Source organism: Megalobrama amblycephala, linkage group LG4, assembly GCF_018812025.1.
Source record: "Megalobrama amblycephala isolate DHTTF-2021 linkage group LG4, ASM1881202v1, whole genome shotgun sequence".
NCBI classification, from domain to species: domain Eukaryota; kingdom Metazoa; phylum Chordata; class Actinopteri; order Cypriniformes; family Xenocyprididae; genus Megalobrama; species Megalobrama amblycephala.
Window position 1 is genome coordinate 31975535 of NC_063047.1, and position 8399 is coordinate 31983933.

The 8399-nt window shown below is 38.1% G+C and overlaps 1 protein-coding gene across 3 annotated transcripts in view; it reads right to left on the minus strand.

Annotated features, from left to right (window-relative positions):
• add2 (adducin 2 (beta)) overlaps positions 1-4241 on the minus strand; it is a 43014-nt gene extending 38773 nt beyond the window's left edge. For 2 of the 3 annotated variants that reach the window (XM_048188900.1, XM_048188903.1), the window contains exon 1: positions 3797-4241. The gene's annotated coding sequence lies outside the window, so the exon portion shown is untranslated. The remainder of the gene's footprint in view (positions 1-3796) is intronic. The other variant, XM_048188901.1, reaches the window with a different exon arrangement.
• Between the last annotated feature and the right edge of the window lie 4158 nt (positions 4242-8399).

Here is an 8399-nt window from a genome sequence, read left to right on the forward strand (position 1 = left end):
ATCTGAGTTTCCTTCTTCTGTTGAACACAAAAGAAGATATTTTAAAGGATTAGTTCACTTTTAAATGAAAATTAGCCCAAGCTTTACTCACCCTCAAGCCATCCTAGGTGTATATGACTTTCTTCTTTCTGATGAAAACAATCTGAGATATATTAATAAATATCCTGATGCATCCAAGCTTTATTATGGCAGTGAACAGGGTTCACTAGTATGAGCTGAAGAAAGTGCTTCCATCCACATCCATCCATCATAAACATGTACTTCACATGGCTAGATATTTTACTTCATAACTTGTTAAATATGGATTTTTCTTTTAACACAAATGCATCACTTAGCTTCAGAAGGCCTTTATTACCACCCCAGAGGATGGAAGCACTTTCTTCAGCTCATACTCGTGTGTCCCGTTCACTGCCATTATAAAGCACGGATGCGTCAGGATAGGATAAGTCATATAGAATGGCTTGAGGGTGAGTAAAGCTTGGGGTAATTTTCATTTGAAAGTGAAATAATCCTATAGATAATGTTGGTAATCAAACGGTTGATGGTATCTATTGACTTCCGTAGTAGGAAAAAAAAATACTATGGAAGTTAATGGCTACCGTCAACTGTTTGATTACAAACATTCTTCAAAATATCTTCTCTTGTGTTCAACAGAAGAAACTCATACAGGTTTGGAACAACATGAGGGTGAGTAAATGATGACAAATTTTCATTTTTGGGAGAACTATCCCTTTAAGAGGCAAGATTGTGTACACACTTGTCAAAATCGTTTTCCATGATGAATTTTATTTTGTCATGGGACAACATGAACATATAAACGGCACTAATACTGTAATGTCATTTAATGTAACCAACAAAAGATACAGAAGATAGCATTAAAGTGCATGTAAAATTACATTTATTTACTTTAAATATATTTGTTTATTTATTTATTGACAAATATTGAAATCCTACACAAAGATGCCGAGTTAAAAACAACCAAAGTTGGGTTGAAAATGGACAAACCCAGCAGTTGGGTTAAAGGTGCTAAAGAGGATCTTTTCGTCGACTGAGAAACCAAAGACTGTTAGTGAGTTTTTGAAATGAGCGCATAAGCAAGAACAACCCCCCTCCTTCACAGCTCATTTCGAGATAACGCCTCCCAAAACTCGTGCACGAGTATTGGAACATGAGTGTTTGTTTACCACCGGCTTTCGCTGTGTCGTGTTAGTGGATTCATTATGTCGGACTCACCGCAGGTAACTCATAATCTGCAGTTGTTACTCCTGTCTCCTGACAAAAACATTGCATGCGGCGCCTGTGGAGTGTGGAAAGTTACTGGAGCGCGCAGCCGTGCACGTCTCTCACAAGGAACGTAATGGCAGTGATTGACAAGCCAGAGGGCCAATCGTTTACGCGATTGGCTGATGTTTTTAAGGCCCTACCTCGTGCACAGATTATGTATATTAATATTATTCCTTTCAGTGCACCTAATAAATAGTCTTTTATCAGTTAGTAAAGACAGTTTCAAGTAATATTGCAAAAATGTATAAAACAAAAATCCTCTTTAGCACCTTTAAATGTTTGCCCAACGTGGTGGGTAGTTTTATTTAACCTATCTTTAAAGGTGCTCTAAGTGATCCTGGGTGGAGTAACTTCCTGTTGACGTTCGAAGTGTTGTCAAACAAAACAGAGGCCAGCTAGACGCCTCTTGGCGACGCCAGCTTGGCGACTACAGAGACCGCGTTTTTTTACAGTGTGTTCAGGGGACAGGCAGCTAGCAGATAGTGAGGAGATGTTTGCTGTATGTGACAAAAAATGTTTTGGCCTAAAAACACGTGACATCACTTAGAGCACCTTTAAGATTTACTATATTACTGGCTTAGAATGAACTCAAAATAGATTGGAAATTAAAAATCAGACACATAATTACTAGAGGCAACAATAATAATCAAAAGGTGAACCTTTATTAATAAGCAATTTAATAAATGTTTGTTTAATTATTCATTAAATGTATTAATAATGTTCATTTCCAACATACTTAGGATCATTTTAAGTTTTAAACAATAGTTGAGTTAAAACTACCCAGCAGGTTGAGCAAACATTTAACCCAACCACTGGGTTAAAACAACCCATTCCCTGGGTTAAAACAAGCCAATTGCTGGGTTTGTCCATTTTCAACCCAACTTGGGTTGTTTTTAACCCAGCATTTTTAGAGTGTACAAATGTTTATTTTTACAAATATTTTAGCCCAGGGTATGCCATCCTGGGGAACTGCAGGGGGCTGTGACTTGATTAAGAGCTAAATAATTAGCTAAATAAAAATGAAAAATTTTAAAGTTTAAAAAATATATTTTATTTGTTTACCTGCATGTCACACGACCATTAACTAAATTCAGAGAACCATGAACATGGGTGGTCAAATTCAATTAACTTAAAATATTAGGGGGTACTTTAATATTTTAAGTTAAATGGGTTCGACTGACAGAAAAAAAGTTTGAAAAAAAAATCCCTTTTTTTTTTTTCTCTTTTTTTTTTAAAATAAAGATTATGATCATTAATTTAGTTAAAAATCTGTATTGCAAAAAGGGAAAGTCTATTACACCCACCCCTCGATAATACATCCCTCATAATTTTGCAAATCATTCCTTCACCCCTGCAGCTGAACCTCATGGAAACACAGCAAATTAAATGAATACATTATGGTAATATCCGTTAATTCTTGATTCAGCAAAAAGGTCATTAAAAGGAAAAGTAGTCAGCCGACCATAATAAAAAAGGGTAATATTGTCTAGCCTATTTGGCAGAGGTATTAGGATTTTTAGTATTGCTGGAAATTGAGCAGAGATGGCCTGTGCCACCCTCTCTTTCTCTCTAGGGCTCATAATCCAGGGGGAAAGACTCATGTGTCACGCCCACTTCTTCTACAGAAAACAACACCCTTTGAACTGCTATGAGAGGGGGTAGACATGCATCAGCTGGTGACAAAAGCATCATCTTAACTGTTAGAAATGACAGTAAAAGGATGCTTTCTCGTCAAAAAGCCATTTATAGATTCATTAATTTATAATGCATAATAAACCGAGCCGTGTCGATTATTTTGTGCGATAGCCGGTGCTCTGGGCCTGTACGCGGCTGCCTAGCAACAACACGAGCCCCGCTGCATCAGCACCAGCAGCGCGGGGCTCAGCCTCCGGGCATCAGTACAAGACGAGGCCACTGGAAAAATTAAAGAATTTTGAAGGGGGCATGACATTTTACATAGCACAAAATCTCATATCAAAACCGCACAGACGACATAAGCTTGCTTACTACTCCCTCCCAAAAAAGGATTACCAAGCGTTTTCCAGTCTACGCGCAGACTCCCAATATTATGACGCCTGAAAGTTGAAGCATCATGCCCTCGAACTATCACTAACGCTTAAATGAAAACAAATCTCCAAGGCGCCTTATTAATAAAATACAATCCCGTTTACCAATAGTAGGCTAATATTCAGATTACACCACAAACAAGCATATTTACAGTATAATCTTAACACATTCTGGTTCCATTTTCTTCAGTTCTGAGTGAGTGTTTAACCTCTATTACGGCTTCTGGTTATAGTGTAATGTATCTTAGTATTATATTCGTGCACTCATACAATATCATGGCAGTCTAGCATCACATAAGCAGCACTGTCACCATGAATGTGTTGGACGCGTGGGGTCCAAAATTCCTCCATACACATGTTCATTCACTATTGATTAAATCCCAGGGAAATCTCAACTATTGACTGAAATAGTGATGAAAAAATGAAATGAGGCAAGAGATGCTTACCTTACAACATCCTCTCCTCTTTGTCCTTTACGCACACAGTCGCACTATCAATCTACAATGTAATGTGTCAAAACAGCCGCGTGCACCAAGCAATCGATAATTACTCTTGTTTTCCGGTATGAATGGTATTGTTTTGGGTCTGTGTTTTCCTAGACCTCCGCATCCCCTCTGTTTTTGACGCTTATTGCAGGCTGGACCAGCCCACGACCACGCCTGCCAGATCCATGACCTCCTCACTGTCTACATCCAGATCCTGCTCGTATTTTTTACAAGAACCTTGAGTTTGTTCGCCTGTAGTGGAAAAATACTAGCACACGTGCATGAAACGAAAAGAGCCGGAAGGTTTTTTTCCACCGCTGGGCATTGAATAGCGTGGATTTGTCGATCACAGATGATTTATTCTGGATGTCTTTCCCTGCTGAATGATGCAGCTGTGGGTAGAAGACGCGGCCACTGGCTCCACCTGCTGGTGCTTTCTGATATTAAAGGGATAGTTTATGGAGTCAAATTAATGCCTTAAAGTTCTGCACAAAAATAAAGTTTTGCAAAACAAAAAAAAAAGAATTGAGCAATAAAAAAATGTTTTGCAAACAAAAATAAAGAATTGTAAAGGAAAAATAAAGTATTGAGCAGAAAAAAATAAGTTTTGCAAACAAAAATAATAAATTGCAAAATAAAATAACGTAGTGCAAAAATAAAAATATAATCAATTACAAAAATCAATGACAGCTGTAATCCTATTTTATCTTTGCCACATATTTTTCATGCTCAAACCTTCTAAATCATTTGCAATGCTCATTTTATTCTGCGTTTCAGTCAAGCGTGCGCTCACTATACCGGCTTTCTTTTGCGCTGCACTTTTCTGTGCGGATCTCTTTATGGCACTGGTTTGACGTGGGGGTGGAGTCAAGAAACGGGGGCACGCCCCGCGAAACACGTCATCGGCAGGAGACGCAGATCGGAACAGAACAGATCAAGCCCTGCGTCCCAATGTGCATACTATCCACCCTATCCGCCCTAAATAGTATTGAATATTACTAGTGTCACATACTATTTAGGATGGATAGTTTGCACATTGAGACGCAGGCAAGCATAGAGACAGAGCGCATTTATTATAATCTGAAAACCACGCCCACTGGGGGAAAAACAATCCAACCGTCTCCAGGCTGCCTTCTTGTCTTTTCTGACTCATTACAAAAAACAGAACAATGCCTAAAAGGTGTTGTGTGACAAGGTGTACAGCTAACAAGCTAAAAAACCCAGAAATAAGTTTTTATAAGCGACCCCAAAAAACGAATGTTTAAGGACACAAAAGTGGATACAGGCAGTGAGACAGAGCGCAACGGGTCATATTACTATAAGAAATGCATTGGAGGGGGTCGTAATCGGCGACAACATATGCTAAACAAACCAACAAAAACAAACCATTCATTATTTTTAACCATGTCAAAGAATTATTTCACCTGTCGCCGATTACGTTCCCCTCCAATGCATTTCGCGGGGCGTGCCCCCGTTTCTTGACTCCACCCCCACGTCAAACCAGTGCCATAAAGAGATCCGCACAGAAAAGTGCAGCGCAAAAGAAAACCAGTATCGTGAGCGCACGCTTGACTGAAACGCAGAATAAAATGAGCATTGCAAATGATTTAGTAGGTCTGAGCATGAAAAATATGTGGCAAAGATAAAATAGGATTACAGCTGTCATTGATTTTTGTAATTGATTATATTTTTATTTTTGCACTACTTTATTTTATTTTGCAATTTATTATTTTTGTTTGCAAAACTTATTTTTTCCGCTCAATACTTTATTTTTCCTTTGCAATTCTTTATTTTTGTTTGCAAAACATTTTTTTATTGCTCAATTCTTTTTTTTTGTTTTGCAAAACTTTATTTTTGTGCAAAACTTTAAGGCATTAATTTGACTCCATAATAGTTCACCCAAAATGAAAATTCTGTCATTTACTCACCCTCGTGTGGTTCCAAACCTGTATCAGTTTTTTCCTTTTCTTTATTCTTTTCTGTTGAACAGTAGCTATACATTTAGGCAGGGGGGATTATGGGTCTTAGCGCAAGTTTACACATTTTGTAAGCTTTATTGCTCAATTATGAATAATGACGACTTCAGACACGAATAATTCCACGGATTGTAATAATAATAATAATGTTTAGAAAGAATAAATCTCATATGTATTAAAGAAAACGTCAAAATTAAGTTGTAATGTTGTAATAAATGTGTTCAGATTCAATGTGCGAGGGGTGTAGATCTTTTCTCCAGATGAGTTTTATTGCAGGGCACTTGATCTCAGTTTTTGTCTTATAGCAGGAATATCAAGTCTTACAATTGTATTGTATTTTGTATTACAGTTTGGATTATGTCGATGGCTCACATGACGGGTGAAAGAGGAAAGTGAGTGCTTTAGTTTTTCATTCGTTTATGGTATGATGTTATACAATGATTGATTGACTGCATTAATGTGAAGAAAATTGTGCAAGGTAAGCCATTTGATCTTCATATGGCCTAACTGCTGCATGGTGCCATGAAGTCTTCTCCTGTGAACAAGAGACCAAACAGGAGACTGAAATAAGGCTGGGCAGTCTACAGATAGCAAAATCTATTTCATGCATAACTGCTTCAAGTTATTTTCCAGGCGGTCATATTTCCTGTTGCTCAGCAAAATGTATCATTACTTTGGATTTGTAAAAGATAAGAATTTAACAGTAAAATGTAAGTTATGTCATTATATCATTGCTTAATTTGACGCCAGAGATGTTTCGGATAGTTTTTTCTTCATTTCAGAAAAACCTACAGAATGTTGGAAATGGAAAGGAATTGGTTCCTTCCTCAACAGTCTATGGAAGGCTCTGAAGAATACTTTCCACTGCTGGTGCCCCAGTAGTGCTGTGGATGTTGTGGAGCCTTTTGTCACTCCACCTGATCTGGAGCCAGATCTTGATCCTGAGCCGTCACCTGCACCAGATCCCTCCGCCGTCAAGCCAAATAATGGTAAATCGCCAGTTATTATTTCTCCAACATTATTTTAAACCGCATGATCATCTTGCTTTCCATTAAAAACAAGGCTTAAGGCTTGTTTTCAGGGAATATTAAAGGGTTAGTTCACCCAAAAATGAAAATTATGTCATTAATGACTCACCCTCATGTCGTTCCAAACCTGTAAGACCTCCGTTCATCTTCGGAACACAGTTTAAGATATTTTAGATTTAGTCCGAGAGCTTTCTGTCCCTCCATTGAAAATTTATGTACGGTAGACTGTCCATGTCCAAAAAGGTAATAAAAACATCATCAAAGTAGTCCATGTGACATCAGAGGGTTAGTTAGAATTTTTTGAAGCATCGAAAATACATTTTGGTCCAAAAATAACAAAAACTACGACTTTATTCAGCATTGTATTCTCTTCCGGAATCCTTTCCATTGAATTGATTCCATTGAATCCTTTCATCTGTCGGCGTTGGTAATGCACTTTTACGTCACCGTGGTTGTTTTTGGCGATTAGGACATCCGCGACATGCACACTTACGCACCTTTTAAAAAAAATATAGCAATACCAAAATACAAACAAGGTAGAATAGCTTGAATACAGCGTGCGTCTCCCTCAGACTGTAAACGAAGCTCTGGCGTACCAGATAACACGTCAGCAGCGTCTTACATCAGCAGCGTCACTGCGGAGTCGCGAACCACACTCCGGAGCAGAAGGGGGCGGTAATGCACCAATAAGCTGGATGCCAACCACCGTAAAACAGGAAAGAAGAAGAAGAGGAGTCATGAATGCGGATTGACAACAGACCCGGAAGAGGACCAAAATGTATTTTCGATGCTTCAAAATGTCGCGGATGTCCTAACCGCCAAAAACAACCACGGCAACGTAAAAGTGCATTACCAACGCCGACAGATGAAAGGAGTCAATGGAATCGATTCAATGGAATCAATTCAATGGAAAGGATTCCGGAAGAGAATGAGAAAAAGAGACAATGCTGAACAAAGTCATAGTTTTTGTTATTTTTGGACCAAAATGTATTTTTGATGCTTCAACAAATTCTAACTAACCCACTGATGTCACATGGACTACTTTGATGATGTTTTTATTACCTTTCTGGACATGGACAGTCTACCGTACATACATTTTCAATGGAGGGACAGAAAGCTCTCAGACTAAATCTAAAATATCTTAAACTGTGTTCTGAAGATGAACAAAGGTCTTACGGGTTTGGAACGACATGAGGGCAGAATTTTCATTTTTGGTTGAACTAACACTTTAATATTATTTTCCCCATATTAAAGGATCACTTCAGAAGTAAAATTTCCTGAATTTACTCACCCCCATGTCATCGAAAATGTTCATGTCATTCTTTCTTCAGTCAAAAAGAAATTACGGTTTTAGAGGAAAACATTCCAAGATTTTACAACGGGTTGAAGGTTTCATTGCAGCTTCAAAGGGCCCTATACGATCCCACCTGAGGAGTAAGGGTCTTATCTAGCGAAATATAATTTGCAAATCATTGCAAGTCAATGGCTACCATCAACTGTATGGTCAACAACATTCTTCAAAATATCTTTTGTGTTCATCAGAAGAAAGAAATTCATATA